Here is an 18270-nt window from a genome sequence, read left to right as displayed (position 1 = left end):
CCCGGTCCTCTGTGACAGACTAGTCCGTCATGGATTGACATGACATTGTACCAATATGGAGCTGACGTGGCATCTACATAGCACCAGCATGGATTTTACGTGGCATCTCAATTAGGCTTTGGCCCAATTATTTGTGGCGGTTTAGCCCATTTATTTTAACCCAGCCCATTATATTCATCCAAACAGCTATGGCATGACACATGACACAATCAAACAAGCTTTCGGAACACAATTAATTTCCATTGAATAGACGATATTTTGGCCCAATTCACATATTTCTATTCAATTGTTTCACTGAGGAAATGCTTTTTAAAATGTGCACAAGAACACATCCAACATTATCTCACATGCTCCCAATAACAATTACAACAGATTATCAACAAATATACAATGTTGTACAGACCCTCTTAATCATCAACTTCACCACTACAGCTCAAACTTCCTTTGCGGCTCTCACCAAAGGAAACCTGTAACAAACAATATGCTTCTGTTACAGAATGGCAAGTTAATTACAACAACAACAACAATAGTAGTTATTATCATTTGAACCATCATTTTTATTAGTACAATATCAAGAACAGCCAAGTGGACACTATGTTACAAAAAAAATTACGATGAATCTAATGAAACTAATTCTATGGTATAGATGTTCCTATAAACTTGGTCAAATTCAGCTAATTTGGAATTGAGGAAGCGGATCATAAATGGTAGAGAAAGGAAATAATCCCCAAGTATAGCATGAGTACTTAAAATAGCACACAACAAGAACTTTGGACAACGTTTAGGAAATCAGAACATACATAATAATAATGCATTAATATATACACTTTGCATCAATAAAGAAATATGTCAGACAAGGAACACTGTTTCCACAATACAGGAAGAAAAAATGCTACTGTAGAACTTAAAACGACATCCAGTAATACATAAAGTGTAATTCCCTTTTCCTGGCATATAAAGAAACCTTCTGGAAGTGGTTGAAACAGTGATACATTCCCTTTTATTAGACAGTAAGAAGCGATACAATTCTCCTTTTCTCTTTTGGTTCTGGAAAGATACAACAATGCACAGCAGATGCGATTTTGCATTCTTGAGTACATACATAAATAACAATGGTATCACTAACAAACAATATCCATGATGTGGAGAACTACAAATTTAATTTATTACATGGCTCATGTAATTACTTAATGGTTATTAAGGTACACACCGAATCAAAACACATGAACACCAGGAGATGGTCGAATCAAAACAGATAAGCAAATAGATTCATTGTATTCAACATAGAAATTGTTATGCAAAGATTTAGATAACAAAATTTGAGGTTAATATAGCAACCTATCAGCCAGAAATGTTACATTCACTAAAAAATATCCCGTCCATCAGCTACAGAACTAAAACCTGAGAAATGACAAAGTGTTTGGCAACAGTGCGTGAAGTTCAGTACAGAATGGCTAACAGAGGTCGAAGATGTCGCGAACATGAGACTTGCTAAGATAAGTATGATAACAAAATAATTTATCATACTTTTCCAGTTTAAAGATCAATCTTTTGACAATGATGACTGTTGAAGATAAAAGATGGAGATACATACTTGGTGATTATGAGAATCGGCTAACAATACAAGTAGAAAGGAACACGCACACCATGTAGCATAAAAGAATTATTGCCACTTGAGAGTCTTCATTACCAACAACAGTCAACTAACACTACAGCTATTGCCACTGTCATTTAAATCAAACCAAGCAGGGGAGAGAGGCAGATGTAGCAGTGCTCACCGGAGAGGTTTTTCCTTTATAAAGTTTGCTGCCCTTTCTGCAACTTGAAGATATTCTACTAGCTGCCAAAATATCCAGAAATATGGACGGTCAAGGAACAGATTTACGCGACACAAATAAACACATTGATGTAAAGCAGGTGAAGACAAAAATCTAGTAATTTTTGTATGACTTTCTAAAATAAATGACTGTACGAAATTCTCCTATAGTCATTCAATGTTCAAAAGAGACAAAAAAAGCTAGCACACGGCTTCCTCCACGACACATGAAGGGGAGATAGCCTTTTAGATACACAACATCGTGGTGTTCGTGTAACATAGTGGAAAGTTCATTTAAACAGTTTTAAACAAAATGCAGGGGCCTGGATTCCCAGGGATTCGGTTTGAACAAGTCCAACATGTGTACAGAACTGAGCAAGAAGAATAAGCACAACAAACTACAAAGTAAAGACTGGCCATGGCTCTCCAGTGTGTATGGTGTGGTCACAACTTATAACTTGTCAAAAGAGTAAATAGGTGCCACAAATATCTGAACTTACCAGTATGAAAATTGGTCCAGTTCATTACTTTCACCCATTATTTTCCCCTGATTTCAGCTGCACATAGTTCAGTTTATTAGATGACTAAAATGCTTGACAGGTGTTGAAATTGAACAAATCAACAGTTCAATACTAAGGATAACTCCTATACTACATCCATATATCTGAGTATAGCACGAACAATTCAGCAACAAGAGATAAAATAGAATAAGAAGAGGATGGCATAGGGGAGGAAGGGAGAGGTACAAGTGCACAGGTTCGTAGGCTATCCAGTGGTCGCAGTGCAGATCGGCCACCGCTGTCGCGCGGCCGAGGGGGTTGCCACAGGATGCACGGCAGTGGCGGAGACGTGGCAGGGGAGGTTGGGGTCGCCGCCGTCCATCCCAAAATGCGCCAATGCACCGAGCTAGGGGGCGTCATCCAGGAGGTGGAGAGGGAGCGAGGGGGCGCGGGTTGCGACGGAGAGCAGCCGTCGGAGAAGCGCCAGCAATGGATGCGTCGCCGCCAAAGAAACCCTAGCCACGGGCTAGGGGTCGTGCACGAATGCGGGAGACTGGGAGCAGCGTATCGGCCCGGACTGGAGGACGGAGGGGTCGGATTCCAGCTCGTCGGCGTGATGAGCGATAGCGGATGTCATCGGAATCGGCGGGCGTTGGTCACGGCATGAGGGGCCGCATGAGAGAGGGAGAGAGAGATGGATGGGTGGGGTTCGGCAGATCTGACAGCTGCCGAAGCTGTGAGGCAAGGTGAGAGGAGGGGAGGGGGATGACCGACGAGGAGCTGTGGGATAAGGGAGGAGAAAAGGTGGTGGGTGGCGGCGATGGGGATTTAGGAGGAGGCAGTGCGGAGGAGGGAGAGACGGAGAAGTGAGGTGGCGATGGTGTTAGGGTTAGCCCTTTTATACGATGAACAGTTAGGCGGGCTTTAGCGGGCTTAGGCGGGCCTGCAGAGCTGTACCAGGCCGTCCATGATGATTTTAAAAAATGTCATGGCAAATCCGTCATGGATTAACAGGTTTCTTGTAGTGTATGGTATGATTGTTGTTCGTCCTACGGACTAAAACTCTCCGGTTTATATAGACATCGGAGAGGGCTAGGGTTACACAGAGTCGGTTCGAATGGTAGGAGATCTACATATCCGTATCGCCAATGCTTGCCTTCCATGCCAAGGAAAGTCCCTTCCGGACATGGGATGAAGTCTTCAATCTCGTATCTTCATAGTCCAGGAGTCTGGCCGAAGGTATAGTCCGGCCATCTGGACACCCCCTAATCCAGGACTCCCTCAGTAGCCCCTGAACGAGGCTTCAATGACGACGAGTCCGGCGCGCAGATTGTCTTCGGCATTGCAAGGTGGGTTCCTCCTCCAAGTACTTCATAGAAGATTTTGAACACAAAGGTAGTGTCCGCCTCTGCAAAATAAGTTTCCACATATTGCCATAGAGAGAATAATATTTACACAAATCTAATCTCCTGACGTATTCCATAGCGTGACATCACACCACGGCCAAGTCTTTATTCGAATCATTTTATCGTCCCACCTTAGCGCATTTATATAGCAAGGCGGTTTCCTTGGCACGTCTTGTTAAAGCAGAGACCGTGTCCCCTTATTCCGGGATTCTCATGAATATGGGTGTGGGTAACCCAACCGCGCCATTGACTATGGCGCTTGGGAGATAAGCGAGTTTTACCAGCCTGGTGGGGGCGCATAGTCGCGTCTGCCCATATAAGGGGATAAGGATCCACCTTTTCATCCATGCCTTCTTCCTCCTTTGCCTATCCATTTCCGCGCACTCGAGCTCCAGCGCCCAAGTCCGCACACCCCACCTCAACCTTCTCCAGCCATGTCCGGAGCAGGAGGCAAGTGCATGGTCTCCTCCGTCATGGAGGGACACATCAAAAGACTAAGGAAGGCCGGATACTTGTCTAACGACATTGCGCACCGGCTTCCCGAAGAGGGGCAGCTCATCCCCAACCCTAGGCCCCATGAGAGGGTGGTGTTCCTCCCCCATTTCCTCCGCGGACTGGGTTTCCCTCTCCACCCATTTGTCCGGGGGCTCATGTTCTACTATGGCCTGGATTTCCACGATCTGGCCATGAACTTTGTCCTCAATATCTCGGTGTTTATCGTCGTCTGCGAGGCTTTCTTCTGCATCCGCCCCCATTTCAGCCTATGGCTCAAGACTTTCAATGTCAAGCCGAAGGTGGTGCACGGCACTCAGGCGGAGTGCAGAGGCGCCATGGTGGGCAAGATGCCCAACGTCCTATGGCCCGAGAGCTCCTTCATGGAGTCCCTAAAGGGGTGGCAATCGGGGTGGTTTTACATCACCGAGCCGCGCAGCCCTGAATGGGTCGCAGCCCCCGAGTTCCGTTCCGGACCCCTACGCGGCTCACCTCCTGGAAAGAGACGGACCTGTCATGGGGTAAAGAAGGAGAGCTGACCGTACTCCAAACATGCGTCCAAACCATGGTGGACAAGAAGCTCAAACTTGTCAACGTAGTCCAGGTTATGCTCATCCGCCGGATCCTCTTGTGTCAACAACGGGCTTTCAACATGTGGGAGTTCGACCCGGCGCAGCACCTAACTCTAAGCAGGCTCTTCGACACAACGTACGAAGATGCCTGGATGGTTCTTTTCAAGGGCGCCGAGGCCCCCGCATCCGCTACCGATGATCACGGATTCAGCCCACAGCGTCGCGCTCGTGCGGTAAGTTGTATTTACCTTTTACAGGGTATTAGTTTTTCATAGTTTGACTCCATGCGGGATCTTAAGCTCCCTTACCATTGACAAGATTGACAGGAGACGTTCGGACAGATCAACTGTCTGGCTCCTTTGCCCGAAGGCCCAGCGGACGCTTGCTTGGCGAAGCTGCTGGTTCCGGCACCCTATGTGGTGCCGGAGAAGAAGGCCAAGAAGAAGGCCACGGGGACTCGGAAGAGTGCCCGGCACCTGGGGGTATCGGGTTCATCATCCGACGACTCCAAGACGCACTCCTCCCATGAAGACGAGGAGGAGGAAGAAGAGACCTCTCCCCCTTCAGCGGGGGGAGAGAAGAAAAGGAAGGCCGCCTGTCGGTGTACTAAAGTAGGGGTACCTTAGTATCCCGAACTTGCACAGGCAGTTGCAGCACCCCGCGGCAAAGGCTTGTCGGGCGACCGCCAAAGACCCTCCAAGTTTCCCTTTGAGCCATTCAAGAACAAAGTATTTAAGATGAAGAGACAAGACCCCGGCAAGAGGAGCTTGCCGGGAAGGCCAACCAAGGCGCCACAAGAAACTTACCGTGACGCACCACACGTCCCGGCAAGATCCGGCGAGCGACAAGCTTCCGGACGCGACAAGACGACAACCTCGGCAAGGTACTTGCCGGGGGCCAGCTGCCACCTCATACCCGCGCTCCAGCGCACCCGCCCGCGTGTCGCCATGAGGCTTTCTCAGGGGCGCGTGGCGGGAACCTGTGCAGCCAGGGGTACGCGGTGGCAAGCGGAGATGAAGAGGAGGCCATCGTGGCGAACGGTGGCGCTCCTAATGGTCACTTTTTGCACTGTTTAGGCAAATCAGACGGGCATTCAATGACCTTGTCCCCTGCCGTTAGAGTTAGGTAGGGTGCACTGTATCCACGGTAGCGGTAGCTGCACCTACCGCATCCTTTTCCATTTTTACCCTTCTAGTCTACGTTGACACCTGTCGGTGACCCCTTGAAAGTATAAAAGGAGGCCCAAGCGCAACGTAGAAGGGGTTCGGCTCATTCGAAACACCAGAAACACTCCCACGCTCGGTCTGATAGCGTCCATCGCTCCTAAGCAAGGATTCAATACACACAAACAAGCAGCAGTAGGGTTTTACGCATCCGTGCGGCCCGAAGCTGGGTAAAACTGCTCGCGTGTACTTCCTCGATCCGCTCTTTGTGCAGCCTCCGCCCCCCTCCGAACCGAAAGGGGCCCTGTCCCCATAGGTGTTGGTGGATCAGTTTCCCTGACATCTTTGGCGCGCCAGGTAGGGGGCGTCGAGATTGTGCGAACCCAATCCGGCGTGCGCGCGAGCTAAATCTTCATCGTCTTCCTCGACATGCCACCGAAGAAGAAGGATTCGGAGGCAGCTGTTCCGTCTGCGTCGCTTTCACCGCCTCCGGAGCAAACGGGTGGTGGAGTGGACGCCGGCGGAAGAATGGGCGTCGACGAGGGAGCCCTCAGTGCGGCCAAGTCCAAGGACAAGGCGGCACAGACCTTGGCGTCCACGCGTGCACCGCACCCCTCTCAGGAGGCGCGGGACCAGCATCGTCATGGCATTCGCAGCGCCATACGTCCGATGGGCCAAGATCAAGCTGGTGGTTCTCATGGCGCTCAAGACCAACATGCACGACAACATGCTGGCTCGAGCGAAGTACGGTCGCCTGGAAGGGGCACTGCTCCTTCAAACGTGGTTAGGAGTCCGAGCACGCCCCACTCCTCGCACCGTTCACCTCCGCCGCCCACCACTCCAGCAGAAGCCTTGGCGCGAGCTCAACTGCTCCTAGACTATCCTCCGACGGCGGACAAGACCGACGAATGGAGGGCCACTATCCAGAGCCTCATTGGCTTTGCCAACGGCGACACTGCGTGGCAACCAACCACCTCGCTGCCGCAGCAGGACAGCCGAACGCGAGCCGATGGCAACAAGACCGGGGGAGGTGCGACTTCCATGCACTCTCCACTACGAAGGCCAAAATCGCCGACTCGCCGGGTCCACCCCGACAGCGCCAAGTTCTTCATGAACGACAACAAGAAGACGCTCGAACCCGCATCGAGCGCCGAAGAGAAGCGCGACGTCAATCCGACAAGCGCGCTGGGCCCTCTGTTGACATGCATGCGCCAGGGGAACCAGGCGATCTGCCGTACGCGGTAGGTTGTCCTGCGTTCACCCGTGAGCTGCGGCAAGTCCAGTGGCCCAGCACAAAGAATTTCAAACCAGACGTACCAGAGAAGTATGACGGCAAGACGCATCCGTCGGAGTTTCTCAGCATCTACACCATCGCGGTGCAGGCTGCCGGGGGACGGGACGACAAGATCCTTGCCAACTACTTCCCGCTGGTACTCAAGCCCAACGTCAGGTCCTAGCTCATGCACTTGCCAGACAATTCCATCTCCTCTTGGGCAGATTTATGCCATCAGTTTGTCAGCACCTTTACAGGCGGCCACAAGCCACATGGCCGAGAGAGCGATCTTCATCTGCTCGCCCAGAAGGAAGGAGAACCACTGCACAAGTACATCCAGAGATTCAGTCGTGTACAGCACAACATCCCAGACATCCACCCCGCCGCGATTATCAGCGCGTTCCATCAGAACATGCGAAACCGAAGGATGAGGGAGGAGATGGCGATGTGTAAGATCAGAGACGTCAGCGAGCTTTACGCCCTGGCCGACAAGTGTGCACGCGCTAAAGAGGGGAGGCTCCCCGGAGAGAGTACAAGAGCAGGAGGATCCGACAGTGAGGATGCCGCCCCGGCAAGGAAAGGCCGGCGGCGGAACAACAGAAGGAGGAAGGGCAAGGAAGTGCTAGATGTCGAGCAGACCGGCAACGGAGGTGGCACCAAGGAAGCTAAGGATGGTGGCTCCGGCAAGGAGGCCCAGCCTGTGGCGGCCGCCGACAAGCAGGACGGCTCCGGCAAGCAGTATTGCAAGATCCACCGCACCAAGGGCCACGATCTCTAGAGTTGCAAGAAGGTTGAGCAGCTCGTTGAGCTGCAGAAAGCTGAATACGAGCGACGCGACAAGGAGAAGGCCCATGAAGGAACTGGTGGATCCGGCAAGAAACGTCCCGGCCGGGGAGGACGCCGCGGCAAGGCCAAGCAGCGGCAAGGAGATAGGCCTCCCCGTGGCCGCGACAAGGATGAAGACGACGACGATGATGAAGACGTGGATGATGATGAGGCCGATGAGCAGGAATTTTAGAAATCTACAGAGGTCCTGTGCGTTGACGGTGGTGCTTCTCTGCATACTTCGCACCGCCAACTCAAGGAGTGGATGCGGGAGGTTAATGCAACGGAACCATCCGTAGAGTCACGCAAGCCTCTGAAATGGTCCAGCACGCCTATCATCTTCGACATTGAGGATCATCCTGATCGCGTAACTGCGGTCGGGTGCTTGCCGATGTTGGTTTCACCAACTATCCGCAACCTCAAGGTCACGAAGATGCTAGTTGACGGCGGGGCCGGCTTGAATCTGATCTCCTCCGCGGTCCTTCAGAAACTCCAGATCCCTGATAGCGAGCTCGAAGAGACCGGCACATTCCAAGGAATCAACCCGGGAAGGAGCAAGCCGAAGGGGAAGATCACGCTGCCGGTCACATTTGGCAGCGAGCTGAATTTCAGAACTGAGAGGGTCACATTTGACGTTGCCGATTTTCCATTGCCCTACAATGGGATCCTTGGCCGTCCAGCGCTCGCCAAGTTTATGGCAGCCTCTCACTATGCATACAACATGCTCAAGATGCCAGGCCCGATAAGTGTCATCTCTATCCCCGGCGACAAGAAGGATGCCCTTATCTGCGCCGACAAGATCTACCGGGAAGCAGCAGCCGCAGCTGATCACAACACACTTGCCGCTGAAGCTCCCGGGGGGAAGAAGAAGACAAAGTCCGGCAAGAGCTCTGATGCCCACTCCGGCAAGCGCACCTCTTCGGAGTGCTGCGCTACCGTCGAGGACGCACCATCGAGCTCCACCGGCAAGTGCAAGAAGACGATGGCAGCTCCACCCGAGACCAAGAAGGTGTCCGCCAAGGAGGACGGCACTGGTGGTACCTTCACCATCAGTGCCACGCTTGACCCCAAATAGGAAAGCGCGCTCATTGCTTTCCTGCGGGCGAATGTCGACGTGTTTGCATGGCAACCGTCTGATATCCCCGGTGTTCCCAGGAAAGTAATTGAGCACCACCTAGCCGTTTGTCCTCATGCTCGGCCCGTCAAGCAGAAAGTCAGGAAGCAAGCAGTGGAGCGCCAAGAGTTCATTGCAGAAGAGATCAGGAAATTGGAAGCAGCAGGCCTTGTCAGAGGAGTGCTCCATCCCACGTGGTTGGCCAATCCTGTAGTCGTGCGCAAGGCGAACGGGAAATGGAGGCTTTGTATAGACTTCACTGATGTCAATAAAGCTTGTCCCAAAGATCCATTTCCCTTGCCGCGCATTGACCAGATTGTTGACTCCACAGCTGGATGTGATTTGCTTTCATTTCTTGATGCATATTCAGGATACCATCAAATCTTCATGGCAGAAGAGGATGAGGAAAAAACCGCATTTATCACCCCTTGCGGCACATACTGTTTTGTACGGATGCCCTTTGGGTTGAAGAATGCTGGTTCAACATTTGCAAGGGTAGTCCATGTCGCTTTTGAGCCACAGATACACAGAAATGTGGAAGCCTACATGGATGATATAGTGGTCAAGAGTAAGGACAAGGCTACCCTGATCCAAGATTTAGAAGAAACTTTTGCAAATCTGCGCAAGATCAACCTCAAGCTCAACCCCGAGAAGTGCATGTTTGGAGTCCCTTCCGGCAAGCTTCTCGGGTTCTTTGTGTCTCAGCGGGGAATTGAAGCCAACCCCGACAAGATCAAGGCCATCGAGCAGATTGAAGCACCGAAGCGCGTCAAGGATGTGCGAAGGCTTGCTGGTTGCGTGGCTGCTCTCAGCAGGTTTATCTCTAAGTCTGCTGAGCGTGCCCTGCCGTTTTTCAAAATATTGAAAAAGGCAGGTCCAATGAAATGGACTCCAGAAGCGGAGGATGCGCTGCAGGACTTGAAGAGGTACCTGTCCTCCACTCCAATACTTGTCGCACCTAAGCCACAAGAGAAGTTGCTGCTGTACCTAGCGGCAACCAATCAAGTGGTTAGTGCTGCGTTAGTAGCGGAGAGGGAGGCGGATGATGAGCCAGCGACCGCGACAAGTGAATCCAGCGACAAGCAGGGGGCTTCTTCAACAAGCTCTGGTCCCGACAAAGATGAATCTGCGCAGACGTGCAAGGAGGTGCAGAAGAAGATGGTGCAGCGCCCAGTTTACTTTGTCAGCTCCCTTCTCCAGGGGGCTAGGTCGAGGTACTCTGGTGTGCAAAAATTGCTTTTCGGCCTTCTCATGGCCTCGAGAAAGCTGCGCCATTACTTCCAGGCACACGAGATCGCAGTTGTCACTCGCTTTCCGCTGAAGAGGATACTGCAGAATCCAAAAGCAACAGGCAGGATTGTCGAGTGGGCGCTGGAACTGTCAAGCTTTGGCCTGAAGTTTGAGAGCACTTCAACTATCCAAAGCAGAGCATTGGCAGAGTTCATAGCAGAGTGGACGCGAACCCCAGACGAAGAAATTCCAGAGACAAGCATCCCCGTCAAAGAGACAAGCAAGGAGTGGCTGATGTACTTTGATGGTGCCTTCTCGCTGCAAGGCGCCGGTGCAGGCGTGCTGCTTGTCGCACCCACCGGAGAGCACCTCAAGTACGTAGTCCAGATGCACTTTCCCAAAGAGCAAGCAACCAACAATACTGCAGAGTATGAAGGATTGCTTGCCGGTCTCAGAATCGCAGCAGACCTTGGGATCAAGAAGCTCATTGTCTGGGGTGACTCACAGCTTGTCGTCCGCCAAGTGAACAAGAATTACCAGAGTCCGTTGATGGAAGCATATGTTGATGAAGTGAGGAAGCTAGAAGAGCACTTTGACGGCCTACAAATGGAGCATATCCCAAGAGCTCAGAATGACATTGCTGATGGCCTGTCAAAGTGCGCCGCACTAAAAGTACCTGTGGAACTAGGGATCTTTGTGCTCAAGTTGACTCAACCATCCATAACACCATCAACTGAACAAAGCAAGAAGAGGAAGTTGGTTTCCGGTGACTACTTTCCGGCAGAGCTCCCCGAAGCCGCCGCCAAGAAAGTCCCCAAGATCAACACCAAGGATGCTGAGGGGCAGTCTGCTCCGGCAAACCTTATGGTTTGTTCCGTCGAAGCAGACGCTCCCGACAAGTTTTGCTCTGGCAAGCTTGCCGGGGAACATCAAGCTCCGGCAGGGCCGCAAGTCCTTGCCGTAGAAGCGGATGTTCCCGCAGCAGCAGATACGCCTTTAGTCCTTGTTGTCGAGCCACAAGCTCCAGCATGGGCACAGCAGATTGTCCATTTCCTTCAGACAGGAGAGCTTCCCGAAGAGCAAGAAGAAGCGGAAAGAGTAGCCCGGCAGTCAAGTATGTACCAGTTTGTCGATAGCATACTGTACAGAAGAAGACTCAACGGTGTGAAATTGAAGTGTATTCGCCGGGAAGAAGGACAAAAGTTGTTGGCAGAGATACATGGAGGCATATGTGGTCACCACATAGGCGCAAGGGCACTTGCCGGCAAGGCTTTCCGGCAAGGCTTCTTTTGGCAGACAGCCCTCCAGGATGCAACTGCACAAGTAACCAAGTGTGAAGCGTGCCAGTTCCACTCCAAACAGATACACCAACCAGCTCAAGCTCTCCAGACGATCCCTTTATCCTGGCCATTTTTGGTCTGGGGGCTCGACATCCTCGGCCCCTTCCCCCGAGCTGTCGGGGGCTTTGAGTACTTGTACGTTGTAATCGACAAGTTCACAAAGTGGCCGGAAGTGCAGCCAGTGAGGAAGGTGACAGCACAGTCAGCAGTCAAGTTCTTCAGGTCGATTGTTTGCCGTTTCGGGATCCCTAACAGGATCATCACCGACAACGGCACGCAATTCATGAGCCTCACCTTCATGCAGTACGTCCAAGACCTTGGCGCCAAGGTCTGCTTCGCTTCTGTTGCTCATCCGAGAAGCAACGGTCAAGCAGAGAGGGCAAATGCTGAAGTGCTGCGCGGGCTCAAGACCAGAACTTTCGACAGGCTGCACAAGTGCGGAAAAAACTGGATCGAGGAGCTGCCGGTGGTTCTTTGGTCAATCAGAACGACACCAAATCAAGCCACTGGCCAGACACCTTTCGCTCTAGTCTATGGAGCAGAGGCAGTTCTCCCCACGGAACTCGTATACGGGTCACCTCGAGTGCTCGCTTATGATGAGCTTGAGCAAGAGCAGCTGCGGCAAGATGACGCGCTGCTCCTTGAGGAAGACCGTCTTCAGGCTGCTGTGCGAGCCGCTCGCTACCAGCAAGCTTTGCGTCGCTACCATAGCCGCAAAGTTAAAGCCAGGAGCTTCGAGGAAGGCGACCTTGTTCTTCGGCGTGTTCAGTCCGCCAAGAATTCCAACAAGTTGACGCCAAAGTGGGAAGGCCCTTATCGGGTGAAACGAGTCACTAGGCCCGGCGCTGTCCGCCTTGAGACCGAAGATGGCATTCCGGTGAGCAACTCCTGGAACATAGAACATCTTCGTAAGTTTTACCCGTAGGGCGCGGTTGCCGGAAGCTTTTCCGGCAACCACCTTTTGTACAAGTCTTGCCGCTGTTGCATGTAATCCTTTGTACAAAGCCGGGCGCAGACCCCGTGCACCAGTAAAGTTCATGTGCCCCGCACATCTTGTCAGTTTTTTTATGCTATAATCCTTTTTCGCATATGTTATCTGACACTTTGTGCAGCACCAGACCCCGGTAAGCAATAACGAGCCCAAGGCTCCATATCATTACTTTATTTCTCTGTTTCTTTCTCAAAAGAAGGAAGGTTCCCTCGCCCACAAGGTTTACCGGGGGGGAAAGGAGAAGATAATGGTGTGGACCAGGCCGTTCAAGAAAGTTTCTCCTTGCCGGGAAGCAGACGACAGAAAAGCTAAGTTGCTAAAGTTTGAGCAATCAGTTTTTTAAGTTTTTGAGTTATTTTCCTTGAACGACCGTGCTTTGTATGGAAAACCTGTGCGCGGAGGAACCAACTCGTAGCTAGTTGCGCCTTTACTTTGTTTCGAGTCCGCTCAACAACTTAAGTGAGCTGCTAGCGCCCTTACTTTGCTTCGAGTCCGCTCAGCAACTTAAGTGAGCCGCTAGCGCCCTTACTTTGTTTCGAGTCGCTCAACAACTTAAGTGAGCTGCAACTAGTTGCGACAAGGTTGCTTGTCGGTAGCGACCCCGCCAGCAGGCTGCTGAAGTTCCGCACTCGGCGCTCGCGGCAAGGGTGCCTGCACCGGCAAGTTTCCCTAGAAAGCGTAGGGCAGAACCATACAAAGCCAAGAGTCGAGTAAAGGAAGTAACACAGCAATTTTTTGCCTAAGATAGAGTTATATTACAAAAATAACTTGTCGCGCCTCTAATAAAGTGTTCCCATGACATGACTGGCAGCGACAAGAAAAGAAGAAAACGGACGGCCTAATCTACGCGACCGCCGTCAACCCTTTTGACCTCGTTCACCCTGTCCACAATGGGTGCGACGAGGGCCTTAAGTGCGTCAAGATCAGCGTCCGCCGGCAGCCTCTTGAGGACGTTGGTGAGGTTGAGGCCCGGATTGCGGACGGCCACCTTCACCAGCACCTTCTCCAGAACTCCGGCACAAATCGAGCGTGACTCGTCGGCCAACTGCTTTGGGATCCGTTCCCGGAGTTGCTGGAGCGCCGCCGCCACGCCTTTGAAGAACAGAGTGAGCTTGGCGCTGGGTTGGAGGTTCTCGTCGGAGGAGTACCCGAAGCCTTCCACCCCCAACTGCACCAGCTCCTCTTCAATGACTGCAGCAACATTCACGAGGCCCTCCGTCCAGAGCGCCACGGTATCTCCGAGGAGATTCTGGGTTTCGGCGGCCCTCGCCAGTAGCGCATCGTTGGCCTTGATGTCTTTCTTCAAGTCTGCCTCCCGTTTCCTGGCGCTGTCCAACGTCTCCGTCAAGGTGGCCAGCTTCAGCGTCAGATCTGCGTTGGAATCCTTGGCGGCGCTCAGTTCCTTGCCCCTCTCGGCGAGTCGGCCCTGCAGCTCACCGTGGGCAAGGGCGTCCTTCTCGCGCTCTAGCTTGAGCGCGGCAAGCTCTTCGCCACCAACCTTCAGATCAGCTTCTAGCTGCGCCACCTTTGCCTCCAATTCTTTCTTGGCGGCCTCGGCAGCCGCAGCCGCATCCTTTGCCTCTTGGAGCGTCCCGCCAAGTGCCCGTTCGCGCGCGGCAAGCTCCTCTTCGTGTCTGTCGAGGTTCACTTTCCGCTGAGTCAGCTCGCCTTCTCGCGCGTACAGCTTCTCACCGGTGAGCCGCTGCTGCTCTGCAGCCTAAGCCTTCTCAAGGAGGAAGGCCTTCCGCTCCTCAGCAAGCTGCTCCCGCTCCTTCGCCAAGGCCCGGAGAGTTTCTTGGCGAAGACCCCGGAGCTCCTCCGCACGCTTCTCTATGTCCACGCTCGCCCTCACGACAAGCGCTTCCGGGACTCCAACTTGACTTGGCGGGCGCGGTAGAGCGCCAGCAGCCTCCGTAGCAGCCGCTCCTCCTCAGGCTCGCCGCTGCTGCTTCCCGGCGCGTCGACAATCGACAACCCGGCGGAGGCAAGCACCTCCCCATCCAGAGCTTCTCCTTCCATCGGCGCCCTGGAGCTCGACGCCCAAGGGAGCTTGATGAAGATGCCCTCGCCAGCCTTCAGATAGGCGCCGGGCTGGGGCTCCTCGGAGCCTGACGCTGCGGCAGCGGCGGAGGGATCGGCGGTCGGTGCAGCGCCTGACGCTCCTGCGGCCTCAGGGCCGTCAGTGCGATCGCCAGATCCCCCGCCAGCTTCCTCGGCGGCAGCCTTGGCCGCCTCTTCACCGGCAGGCTCATCGGCACCAGCTCCGTCTTCGGCGGCCGCGGCATCATCAGTGTTGCCGCGCGCGTCCTCTCCGCCGCCCGCCTCGATCTCCATCGGATCCGCAGAGGGTGGACCTGACGACCGGAGAAGAATGAGTAGTCAAACAAGCACTCAAGAAGAAAAATCAGCAGAAGACTACAAGGAAAGTTTCGGGCAAGAAGGACTACGTGTGCTAGGATCTGCTGTCATGGCCTCCACCACTGGCGGATCGTTAGCGCTGTCCCTTGCCGGAGACTCCTCCCTTGCCGGAGGCTCCTCCCTTACCGGAGAATGCTCCCTTGCCGGGGGGTCCGCCCTTGGCGGCATAGTCGAAGCAGACGACGAGTCGGAGGAGATCACCATGCCCTCCTGATGAAGCTGTTCTGCTCCTGCACAAACAAACCAGTGATCAGATGTCAACAAAGGAAAAGAGCAACCACGCGCACCCAGAAGCAGAAAGTAAACCATATGCTTACGCTGGGGGCTGTGCTGGGGGCTGCTCTGCGAAGTGATGGCCGGATCCGGCAAGGTGGTCTCGGGTGCGCCTCCTGTCGTCGCAGTGGGCTCGTCCTCAATGACCACCACCTGAGCCTTGGCCCTCTTCGCCGCCCTCTGGGCCAGAGTCCTGAAAAGGAAGAGCCCAGGGTGGATCAGATCAGATGCAAGACAAGATCAGCAAGTTGAAGAACTACAAGAACAACAAGGGAATCTTACTCTTCTTCCTCTTCCTCGTCGGAGCTGAGCGCGGAGAGGTCGAAGTTCGGCCCACCTCCGACGTGACGAGGTGGAGGGGTGGGATCCCTTGGCCGCTTGGCGGGGACTGCGGCGCCAGCCCGAGACGGCCCCGCTTCAGTTGTCGCTGCGGCGGGAGGCGCTCCCGCGGCAACCGTACTTGCCGCGGTAGAGTGCGTCGCGCGATGCTGCGGCTGTTGGCCCACTTGCCGCCCTGCTACGTCACCGACCCTGCGGAGGCGCCTTCTTGGCTGCGCTGGGGGCTGCGCTGCGGGCCCTGCTCGCGACAAGCTCCTCGGAGATGGCGGGCCGCTCGCACCCTCGGCGGGCTCGTTCGACTCGGCGTCGGGCGCGGCGAGCTCTTCTTCCTCTTCGGGCTGCTCCCGTTCGGCAAGACTCATCGCCAACGCTGCGTCCGCTTCCTCCACGGTGAACCCGAATTCACCCGCGGCCGCGGCTGCCACCGCCTCTTCTGCCCTGGTGGCGATGCGCTCCATATCTTGATCAGTGGTGTCGCGGGTGAGGAGCTTCTTCTCGTCAGCATTGACCGCCACCTCCACTAGGCTGTCGAAGAACTGCTGCACGACGTCGCCGGCGGGCTCTTGCCAAGTTGGAGCGATCCCGTGCGAGTCACACAACGGCATCATTGCGCAGATGCGGTCGCGCAAGGAGTTGTTACACAGAGGCATGACGCCTGCCGGCAACCTGAACCACTCGGGATGCTGCGGGTCGTGCTTGAATATTTCCTTAAGTATCCCGTCCAATTCTATGACGGTGAAATTGAAGTTGAGGCCTGGGCGCAACCTCATGATGTCTGCCGGGCCTCCAAATTCCCAGGCGAGTCTCCCCCTCGCCTGAAGAGGGGCGATGCGCCGGCGAAGGAAATCTGCGCCGACAGCTCCTACAGTCAACCCGGCAAGCCTGAGGCGCAAGATCCGGGTGGTGGCGATCTTCAACTTGTCATCGTCCGCGGACAGAGCGCTCCAATCATTGCCTCGCACTGCTGGGGCTTGGCGCAGGGCGGTGAACGGCTGCGGGTTCTCCTCTACAACCCAGCACCAGTTTGCTCTCCACTCATCCCACTTGCTGCGGAGCTCCCCCTCCAGATAGGTCTCCTTCTTGCCGGCTCGCGAGATCCAGGCGATCCCCCCGGCAAGGGTTTCCCCTCTCTCGACACGGGGCATGAAGAAATGGCGGAAGAGAGCTACGTTGGGGTGGACTCCGACAAAGTTTTCGCATAGATGGGCGAAAACTGCCATGGTCAAGACGGCGTTGGGGGTAAAATCAAGGAGGTGGAGCCCGTAGGTGTTCATGATATCACAGAAGAAATCAGAGAATGGCGGGCAGAGCCCGCAGTAGAAGAACACGGCAAAGAAAGGGTACCCGCCAACTGGAGCTTCTTGCGAGGTGATGGCGGAGAGTACCTTTGTGCGCGGATGCGCCCGTGTCTCCGTCGACCAGAAGAGATAGTACCACTCCCTCAGATCCTTTGCGGAGAGCTCGGGGAGGAAGGTGGCCCGCTCTTTCCGCAGCGCCTCAAGCCGCTGCGCTTCGGTCGACTTCACAGCTTTCGCGGCCTTCCCCTTTCCGGGCTTCGGAGCCATGGCGGAGGCGGTGGGGGAGATCGACAGCGCTGGTAGTGGCGGCGGCGACGGGAGCGGAGCGCTGCTCTCTTTCGACTTTGGAAGCGGAGGAGGGCGGCGGAGGTTTCTGAGATTGCAGCAGCAAATGGCGAAGATAGGGGAAATACCCCTGTTTCCCCTGCTTATAAGGAGGAGGGGGCGGACGTTGCGCTCTTTCCGAATAAAGAACCACCCATGATCTCCCCCACGATGCCGTGATTGACGCGTGCCGTTGCGGGGGGTGCGGTGGATACGGAGCGAGATTTGGTGAGGACCCAGGCCGCGCGTGCACGTGCCCTGTTTTGGGCCTGGCCCAACAACGCTCGGCACCGTGTATGGCCCAGGCCCGGGGGCTCCTGTCGGTGTACTAAAGTAGGGGTACCTTAGTATCCCGAACTTGTGCACGGGCAGTTGCAGCACCCCGCGGCAAAGGCTTGCCGGGCGACCGCCAAAGACCCTCCAAGTTTCCCTTGGAGCCATTCAAGAACAAAGTATTTAAGATGAAAAGACAAGACCCCCGCAAGAGGAGCTTGCCGGGAAGGCCAACCAAGGCGCCACAAGAAACTTACCGCGACGCACCACACGTCCCGGCAAGATCCAGCGAGGGACAAGCTTCCGGACGCGACAAGACGACGACCCCGGCAAGGTACTTGCCGAGGGCTAGCTGCCACCCCATACCCACGCTCCAGCGCACCCGCCCGTGTGTCGCCATGAGGCTTTCTCAGGGGCGCGTGGCGGGAACCTGTGCAGCCAGGGGTACGCGGTGGCAAGCGGAGATGAAGAGGAGGCCATCGTGGCGAATGGTGGCGCTCCTAACGGTCACTTTTTGCACTGTTTAGGCAACTCAGACGGGCATTCAATGACCTTGTCCCCTGCCGTCAGAGTTAGGTAGGGTGCACTGTGTCCACAGTAGCGGTAGCTGCACCTACCGCATC

The 18270-nt window shown here is 54.3% G+C and overlaps 1 long non-coding RNA gene across 1 annotated transcript; it reads right to left on the bottom strand.

Annotated features, from left to right (window-relative positions):
- Window positions 1–261: 261 nt before the first annotated feature.
- Window positions 262–3167, bottom strand: LOC123082789 (uncharacterized). Its single transcript, XR_006439117.1, has 4 exons — window positions 2563–3167; window positions 2317–2373; window positions 1779–1840; window positions 262–467 (listed from the first exon to the last, which is right to left on the bottom strand). It is a non-coding gene; the product is annotated as an uncharacterized lncRNA (long non-coding RNA).
- Window positions 3168–18270: the final 15103 nt, after the last annotated feature.

This window comes from Triticum aestivum, chromosome 4A, assembly GCF_018294505.1.
Source record: "Triticum aestivum cultivar Chinese Spring chromosome 4A, IWGSC CS RefSeq v2.1, whole genome shotgun sequence".
Classification (NCBI taxonomy): Eukaryota; Viridiplantae; Streptophyta; class Magnoliopsida; order Poales; family Poaceae; genus Triticum; species Triticum aestivum.
Note: the sequence above shows the minus strand (reverse complement) of the source record. Positions and strands in the feature narration are given on the sequence as shown.